This window comes from Poecilia reticulata, linkage group LG2 (genome assembly GCF_000633615.1).
Source record: "Poecilia reticulata strain Guanapo linkage group LG2, Guppy_female_1.0+MT, whole genome shotgun sequence".
Taxonomy (NCBI): Eukaryota; Metazoa; Chordata; class Actinopteri; order Cyprinodontiformes; family Poeciliidae; genus Poecilia; species Poecilia reticulata.
This window is the reverse complement of record NC_024332.1, coordinates 5616264-5625922: the sequence shown is the minus strand read 5'-3', so window position 1 is coordinate 5625922 and position 9659 is coordinate 5616264. Positions and strand designations below refer to the sequence as shown.

General features: G+C 39.1%; 1 long non-coding RNA gene across 2 annotated transcripts in view; it reads right to left on the bottom strand.

The window, feature by feature from the left end:
• Positions 1–2069: 2069 nt before the first annotated feature.
• The window catches only part of LOC103474885 (uncharacterized), a 17133-nt gene continuing 9543 nt past the window's right edge, over positions 2070–9659 (bottom strand). Inside the window, exons 2-3 of one of the 2 annotated variants that reach the window (XR_535249.2) lie at positions 2407–2488; positions 2070–2169 (exon numbers count right to left, since the gene is read on the bottom strand). This is a non-coding gene — a long non-coding RNA (uncharacterized LOC103474885). The remainder of the gene's footprint in view (positions 2170–2406; positions 2489–9659) is intronic. The other variant, XR_535251.2, reaches the window with a different exon arrangement.

Sequence of the window (9659 nt, the reverse complement as noted above, 5' to 3'; positions counted from 1 at the left end):
AAAAAAAAATATATATATATATATATATATATATATATATATATATACAATGCTACAATGTTAGTGTAAATTAGGGTTATTTGACTGTAATGACATCTTTCTTAGAAAAAAATGAGATTTTGAATAGATTAACATTTTCGTACTTAACCTGTTTTACCTCCACGTGATTCACAAGCATCTGTGTTGTGGCTCCAAACCAACAGGGGGTGCCCATGAGCTCTATATTGTTCACACAAGTCTGGTTCACAAGTTATATATATATTTTTTGTTATTATTTAACCCACGTTTACAATATTATATATAAATCGGTGTTAACAGACTGAAATTACATTTTTCTTAGAAAAATATTTCAATTTTTGAACTCACTTAGCTGCTTTACCTCCATGTGGTTTGCTGGCCTAAACTGCAAATGTAACCAAAAATGTCAGAACCACAAATAATGATTTAATCAAAATGATCTTGATTTGTTTATTTAAAAGATATGATAGCTCAACTATCCCACTGTAAGGTGCATGTTGGACAGATGCAAAGTAAGACCACCTAACATCGCCTCCTCTACACAATTCACAAGCATAGCTGCGCACTGTGTGCACATTCCTCTATGAGGAACAAAAGTTACACATAAACATCCAAAACAGGTGAGTCTTCAGAACGTGGACGCTGCCTGACTGGTCACTGATCTGATACATGTTGTTTGCACATGATTCTTACATACATATGCGAGCTTTGCATTCCTGCGTTTTAATTTTTTCTTTCTTTTTTTTCTCCATTGGATGTCAATATTTCTTCTTCACCTACCTTTGTAATGTTGAAGGGTATTTATTCATACTATTAGCTTTAATACCCATATTTAACACCCATGGAAAAACCTTAACATGGTGTGAAATGTTCTGTTTCTGCACACACACCATGATTTTGCAGTTTTGTTCACCTGGCAGTGCCGAGCTGGTTGTCAAGATCACAAGACAAATGAGGTTGCAGTTCATCACATCAGAAGTAAGGGTTGCTGATCTCAAAATTTGGGATATTTTGGAAGAATATTTTCTCTTGAATTAGAAAAACAGAAGTTTAAAGCATTTGATTGTGTGAAGATCCACTTTAACCCTTGTGTTTACAACTGAGGTCCAACCGACCCCACACCCATATCACTTGCATCAATTGCCTCAGTCCTGACTGATTCAGTGCAGTCAGAATATCGCACTCCAATCTCAAATGAAAGAAAAAACTCTAATAAATCCCACAGTTTTGTTTGTTATATTCTTTATCGGCTAAGCCAGGCCTATCTCTAAGCTACTGTTCCTTTGCAAAATCTCGAGATCAGAGAGATTTTTTTTCCGTTATATATTTTTCATTCTTCTTACAAGGCATTTTGTCTGCTTTGTATATCATATGCTCCAAATTAGTCCATGGATTAGCCTAAAATTAAAAATTACAATGTTGTATTCCATTACAAACCATTAAAGATCTMATTTTTGATCCCACAATTACGTTAGCCCACAACTAAAATATCCTGATAAAATAAGATTACTGGCCACCAATAATTTATTTTCACATTTGTCCACCAGGAGGCGTTGTATCCCCGTTTTTCTTTTAATTTTGTTGGTGGTACTGGCCTAAAAATATTACCTGCTCAAAAACTCCAAGATAATATTAGTCAACAGGTTTGTAAAATAATTAACTTTTATCTTTCTTATATGTTCTTGATCATTTCATCTAGTAATCTCAGTGTACCGTAGATTATTGCCGTTTCACATCTTGGCCTGTAGATGGTGATAATCTCATATTAAATGAAGAGAAATAATTTTGAATATTATTGTATCTGGAGCTTATTTTTAGGCTGATTTGGACTCTTTAAGGTCGATTATTTCTGTGCAGAACAAAACTACAGTTTGAAAATGACTAAACCTTAGACTTGTGTTGTGGATTGATTGGAAACTATAAGCCCATCTAGATGTGTGTGTGCGTGTGTGTGTGCGTGTGTGTTTTTATGTCACTACAGGCTTTGAACATCTTGTCAAACGCGTGAAAAAAAGAGAGGCAATGCTTTTTTTTTCTTCACCCATCAAAAATTCATGGACATGTATTTTTTTTCTCGTTGTGGTAAAAGCACTGAAAGGAAATTTAAGGAAGTGGCAGTGTCAATCAAATGTGCAGAGACGGCCTTCCCTGCTGAGAAAAACAAAAACAAAAACAACACATCACATTAAAAACAGTTGCATCCTTCAGCAACGCTGCAAGTCCTCAATGCTTCTGCTAGGATGATTGACAGACACAAACAGCTAAACACGACTACATTTATACTTTGAGCTGATAGCTGTGGACTTCAGACTAATAAGACACTATATTATCGCTAAAGGAAAAACAGGAAGATAAGGAGTGGATGGTAAATAATGGTAAATTTCCTACCTGAAGGGCGGGACGGGAGAGATTTCTTGAGAGCAGACCAGAAGCACCATTCTTCCGAACGGAGCTGTGGCTTGAGGAGTTGCTGGCGACAGCAGATGGCAAAGGGAATCAAAGGCAGACGGAAAAAGAAAAAAAAAAAATCACTCCCAACATGTTTATCGTCGTCAAGGAGTGTGTATGTGTGTAAACGTGAACGTGAGCAGGAAGATTTCCCCGGGGTTAATGAAAAACGTGACTAAATTTGGGGAAAAACAGGAAGAAAATATGGAAGCGCCTACAGTCACTTTGGTTTAGAATGAGGTTGTACACTGTTTAGGATGTCACATGATAAAACAATTGACATTTTAACCTTAGATTGAGAGATGGTATGCATACAGGTTATTTTATTTTATGCTACATCCAGCAATATCCTGTACATTAGATAGCATATGACAGATACATTGTGACCAAATGCTGAAGGATGAACCAATTATTTTCATTACTGACGCAAAGTACTGTTACAGTTACGGGAAACATTCCTAAAACATGATACCTCCACCACCGTGTCTCTTGCTTGTAGTTATGTTTTTGCTTTTAAAATAAAATGTGTCTCATTTAAACCATTAAAGGGATATTTTGGTTGGATTTAAGTTAGGAGTAAAAAAACAAAAGTTCAGAGTTAAAGTTGGACTTTCTGTGTTTTATCACAGCTACTTTTCCCAAAGGAAGTATTTCAGACTCTCTCCTTCTAAATTAGCTCTTTCTTTAGTGGACGGTGCCTTTGATTGTCACCACTGCTAACAGTGAAATAAGTCGTAAAAAATCTTTATAACCCTACGTCAGTATTACTACATGAATGATGGCATTGTTGCCATGGTGAAATGTGTGAGAAAGCGTGAAGTGGACTGTACCGAGGAGACAGTAAGGGTATTTTGGTGTGGTATGTTTGACAGAGAAGCTGCTGAAACACACACACACGGCTTTGTGACCTCAGCAAATAAACCTCTGACAGATTGAGGCACTGTGGGACTCTCTCACAGTCTGAAGCAAAAGTGACAGTCCGAAAATACCGAGACAGAAAATGAGCATCCACAGAAACAAGACGCTCAAACTTTTCTTCCCTTTAAGGGTAAAGCTAAATTTACCCTCAACTTTATTTATGAATTCAATGCAAGCATCCCAGAGAAAGAGAGATGAAAAAATTATGAACCTTTTTCTACTGTTTAAGCATAAAAGGATTGTACACATTGTGTCAAAACAGGGTTATGTTGAAAGTTTCTGAGCAGTTAATAGCTTACAATGACTCTGTATCTTTGTTTTTGCATAAATGTGGATTAGCTGGTGATTACCCTTGGCTAATGCTAACAGCTAGTCAAACCTAAACGGATACCACCCAGTTTAAATAAATCTTTAAAGCTGGAGCAAACTCTGTCTTTCATTCAAGAAAAATATTTTTGATAATTTACAAATTTTATATTTTGACAAACGTGTACTTTGTTTGTTTCACTGAGTTATTACATATTTAAGTTACATCTAAATCTAAATGGACCTAAAAGAGACAATAGATAGAGATAGGGCCCGCAGCGATACACGCTTCAGTTCTCCAACAGTCTCCAATAGCAACGGAAAAGTCTCTAGATTTGGTAGTAAGGGGCTTTTTCTACTTTTGAAAACAGTTGCCCCGTGGCAGTAAGTTAGTAAACTGCAAATACACAAAGTATTTTGGTCTAGGTTCTAGTGCAGGTATCTTGGTTGCTCAAAAGTTACTTGCAAGTTAGTTTTGTCTTTTCTCAAGTGCACCAAGATATTTGTACTAGAAACTGGAGAAAAATACTTGATCAAATTTTGTCTTTCTCTCAACAGAGACCCACATTAAAAAAGAAATCTGAGCTATTCTTCAAGTGCTGACAAAGAGACGTCTAAGCAAGACATATGTCTAGATAGAAAAATAAAAATAGCCACTTGCTTGATGCAGACAGGCTGCAGACTGTGTCAGTGTGGACAGGACCTCAGGTAGGAAAACTAAGGGCAGAAGGCATGAAGGATTATTGAATGACCTTGACCTTTCAGTTTCTCTTCAAGGCAGCACTTTATGACGAACCCTCCACACCACAGCCATCCATAAACCCACGTGGACATTGAAGAATCTTTGCAAACCATTGTCACTCAGCAGAGTCGCCAATTCCATGTGCATCGTAACCTGAAACTGTACGACGCGAGGAGAAAGCCGTTGGTCGCTTCTGCACAGCAGAGCCTTTTCCTTCACTGGAAAACTTGTTTTGGTCAATATCTTTTGTAAATTGAGGTTTGGGTTCATGGCTTCAGTGAAGGTAAGTTATTTTCTTCTCCAGGATCCTGTGGTTATTTCAGCAGGATGTTACTAGACGTCAATCTGCGCGACCTACGGCAGGGTGACTTCATAGACGAAGTGGATTTGATTGACTGCCCTGCCTGCAGGCATCACGAAGAGGAGAATGAAACGGCAGCCACCCCAGAGGGTTGAGCCGCGGAAATTTTTTCCTCAGCAAGTATGGATGCTTTCCCTTTGAACAATTGCATCTGCAAAGACATTAAAGTCTTTCTTTTTTATATATATGCTCCTGTTTTAAATTAAGTTTTAAACAATGTAGCGACTTTTTGGATAGGAAACTCTCCATCAGTCTTGGTTGTCAATGGGAAGAAGCAACTAATTTCTTTATTTTAACAAATTTATCACTGAAACCTTGCAGAGAAGGAAAGCAAACAGAGCGACAGGAAGCTTCGGTCTTACGTCTTCTGCTTTCTTCTGTTTCTGAACCTCCTTCATTGTCATTTCCTTCGGCTTCTCTCGGTTATTTTAAATATAGGCATCTTATTGTCTGGGGATCATTCGATCCTATATCACACACACACCCCGACTTCAACACACTCGCGCAAAATATGCTGACACCGAATGCCAGCGCAGCATTTTCTCCGGGAGCATAGACAGAACTTGACAGGTGGATGCGGGGGGTATAAATCAAATTCTTTCTTTTTCTTGTCGTTTTTTTATTTTTGTTTTCTTCTGTAACCTCACAGCTGATCATATGAACCACCATTCAGAAATATTCCATATTATCTGAATGGGTTTGGTTTCGTATGTATAATGTATAATGACGCAGTGCAAGAATCTGACTTTCGGGTGAAGAGTGATTCCCATGTGGAAGTGAGCTGGATGTGGTGGAAGGTGTTGATGCCAAGAGTTGTGACCTGATGATCATTGGTGGTCATGGCAACAACCAGAGGACCTATTAGCAGACTCCAGCAGAAACAAAAACTGGTGTGGGAATTTAAGTTGATATCAAGGAAGTCCTGGAAAATTGATTGAGTACTTAGAAAGAGAAAACAAGGGCATCCCACAGCCGTCTTTGGTTAAGACTGGAGACCTGGACTGGAGGTGGAAAAAATATTTTGAGGATCTGGTCACAATGTCCTAGCTAAAGGAGGCAGAGTTACAACTAACCATTTGTTAGTTTTAAAGCTGTGCAGACATTGCTAGAGAATCCTGAAAGGAACTGGAAACGGTCTAAACTTTCACACCCTGCAGCGTTTTTATTATAAATGAGATTATCTGTAAAGTAATAAAATAAAAAAATCTAATTCCTGTTCTGAATCAATATAATTTCAACGCAGCAGGCCTCCTCCGGTCCCTCCTGCCTGCGTCGGGTAGAAACGAACATCTGCCTATTTTTCTTTTTATATTTTAATTAGCCCAACTATTTGGAAGATAAAGGGCACTCAGGGGGAAAATTAATAGACATAATGAAACATAGAAATAAAATCATTTTTGAATCTAAGGGGAAATCAAAGGGAGGCTGCAGTTTGTAGTTTTTAAAAAGACAGAAAAAAAGAKAACTTTTCAAGAAAAGAAATTAAAATGTGCCAAGAAATGGAAAGCAGACTATATCTTGAAACTTGAAAGGCAAAAGTGGATTCTGTGATGTAAAAATGTCACGGAGATCAACGAAAGAGTAAAAGAAAGACAGGAGCAGGACTCTAACCCTCCACCCGGCTTCTGTCTGGTCTCTCTGTGAGGTTAATCCAGTCATTCCTGGGTCCTYGCAGTCATCTGGACAATCTGAGTGACGAAGGGCGGTCAGCTGCTGTATGCGAGCAAGCTGACCTCAGTGACAGTGAATGTGTGAGGACTCAAATAACCTCAGCGCGTTGCAGGAGCRCGAATGCTCTTTGAGGCAGTGTAAATGCATCAAAGATACAAACTAAGCATGTTGACAAGCTTTTTCTGCTATAGCAGTGCATTCATTAGTTTGTCATCAGCAAGCGTTGATAAAACCAGGAGATTCGGCAGTCTGCAGGTCTGGTGCATGGAAGTTGTATGTTGACACAATGCCGAAATTAAAAATATATCAGCAATAACCCAAGAGAATAAATTGTTGCTGCCTACAGTCATATCCTCACTGTGTGAAGTTAAATCAGATGAAGTTTCTCTTGTTTTAGATCAGTTAGAATAGAGAAAATTATTATTATTGGATGTATTTTACACCTATAATGCTTCCTTGAACAGGTTAAAATCCTTCCYACATAATGAAATTCTAGTCTAATCAGTTCTGCCTATTTAGAATCGTTTTAGGGCCTCCTGTCATTTTAAATCCAAGAAAGCTGCTGGTGGCCACGTCCGCCGCAACTCGATGTTTATACTCGCACATGAAAATGATAATAAAACTRATGTGCAATTATACGCCTTGGAAAAGCAGAAGTGAGGCCTCCTGCACCACCACCAAGAATGCAGCAAGTGRTTTCTGAACAACAAAACACTTGTTTTTTTTCCAGCAGTCATTGTACAACACAGTGAGGAGTAACACCAAAGCTGGGTTGCTAGGTGCTGATTGTGACGTTACATTTTGTAGGTTTTGGAAATGGCTCGTTTTCCAAACAACAACAAAACCCCCATTAATTTATTACCAAAAGAGAGCTTGGGCTGTTTTCAGAARCAGTAAAAGCTCAAATGTGAATTTTTCCACTTTAACGCAAGAACTGAAATCATTAAAATAGTTATAGACTGCCACAGATCTTTATGTCATAGTTAAATGTTTAGTTTTAGTAAGAAGAATAAATACTAACGGTGCTTAATTCACTGTTACATTTGGAATGTAACTTCATAATAAACACACTGAGATGCTGCAAATGAATGTGGCTCCAAAACGCTTCATTTCCGCTTTAGGAACCACCAGCTGAGGCACTAATTACTGGATAACTACAGTCAAACTGAGGAAACTCAGCCGCCTTCACACTGTCTGTACCTTGACTGGGGTTCTGAGTGGATTGGTGTATTCTTTTTTTTTTCTTTTTTACCTTTACCATGGTGTAGGCTTTTCTTCTTGGGAAACCTTTAAGTGCGGCACCTGCAGGAAAACATCTCAGTGATTCACACTTCTTGGATGTTTAAACTCCGCATTCAGAGCCTTAATGATTCATTACCGGCAAAACGCTGCAGCTGCAGGGAGCGCTGAGGAAAAAACATCCTTTGTCTCATCGCTGAAGTTATGTTTAGAACAGGTCCTCCGGTCATGGAGGCAAGTTTTTGAGGAGTTGCRAAACCTCCAGCTGTGMGGGAGCTGAGACTGGTTTTACTGGGGGCGAGGAGGAAGGGGGCTTCCTGGTTGGATACTCACAGATGGTCTGATGAGGGTTAGGAAGACAATCTGTTTGGATGTGAACAGGGAGCAGTCTGTGAAATAAACCACAGAGAAACTCACCTTTATGTCCGCACAACCTGCGGGAGCCGTTCTGACCGGGAATTGGCGTCACAAACAGGATTGCGTTGTCCTCACCCTCCGTAATCATAAGGCGTCAGACCTGACACAGTGGAGGGATGCTGCGACAGGTTAGAGCAGGCACAGGCGCCGCTCCGCACAATAAGATAAAGCCGTGCTTATTTATTTCGAACATAGCTAGAGGACAAGCGACGCCGCGGCGGAGGAGACGACGTCCCAGGAGAACAGGGAGCCGYTCAGGTGGCACACGCGAAGATGAGGCACGGTTTGAATTTGAAAGGAGCTCGGAGTCTCCGACGSCCCCAGGCTCAGTTTGACTTTTACTCGGATATGTGGGAGACCCGAACCGTGGAATCTATCAGCGAGAGAGACAGAGTTCAGATGCTGCAGTGGATCATTTAGCAGAAAACGGAACATAAAACATACTCCACATTAATAAAAAATAATAATAATAATAATAATAATAATAATAATAAAATGGGACATAAATGCATGCCAGTGAAATTGTTTCTGCAAATGTACAGAATGAAAAGTAAAACTCCACATTAGGTAACTCCAGTTCTTTAGGTAACACTGTGTATTTTTTTTTTCAAACATTACTTGGAATTATGATCCCAAAGTCACATTTTCATAACAGATTTTCAGAGATTTTATTCAGACCATTTTCTTTCATTCAAAGGAAGAGATTCTGTCTTGAATACTTAACTGGTTTGGAGAAAACAGGAGATTGTCATAACCTGTAGAACACAACCAGCATTTTCTACATTTTTGAAAATGAAAWAACTTCAAAGGAACTCAAACTTGGACAGCTGATTTTTCCCCCACCATTTTTTTCAGATTCACTACAGTTGTTCAAACCCAAAGCTCAAATGGAATCAAAAGGTTGTTCAACAAAATTCTGGTTTGAAAGTTTGAACATTTATGCAAAAAGGTTTATTTCCCCCTTTTAACAATGCAGGATTTGTTGTATTRTRCATCTGAACTCATTCCTGCTGGAAGACTTGCTCTTCTTAAGAAGCTGTGTGACTAAAACACAACATCAGTGAACTGCTATCTGATGTCTCCTCTGATTAAATGGAAAACACCTCTGCTTTAGATTCCATCTCGCTTTTTGCTTTGTTTGAGGAGAATTTGAGAATCTTCAATAATCATCTCCAGGGTTTTAAATTGATACCTTGAGTTTTTTTTTCTTTTTTCTTGATCTAACAGTATCGACCTCAGCCAACCGCTTTGTAGGAAGACGGAGCGTGAGAGTCGCTTCCAAAATATCCTCATTGATTTTCCGTTGCAAGTAGTTCTCAGATATTTTCCACTCAGAAACACAGTTCAAGGCCACCTTAAAATAAAATGGGTTCTGGGAATCCAGAAACTTTTGTGTCCTCTCTCCAGTGGCGCAAAAAGTGGGTATGCAGGGTATGCAACGCATAGGGGCGCAGCACCAGAGGGGGCGCCAAAACCCCGTCTGGAGGGAAGTTTTCCCATACACTAGAAGAGCCCATAGTAGAAGAGCGAGTGAGCGTC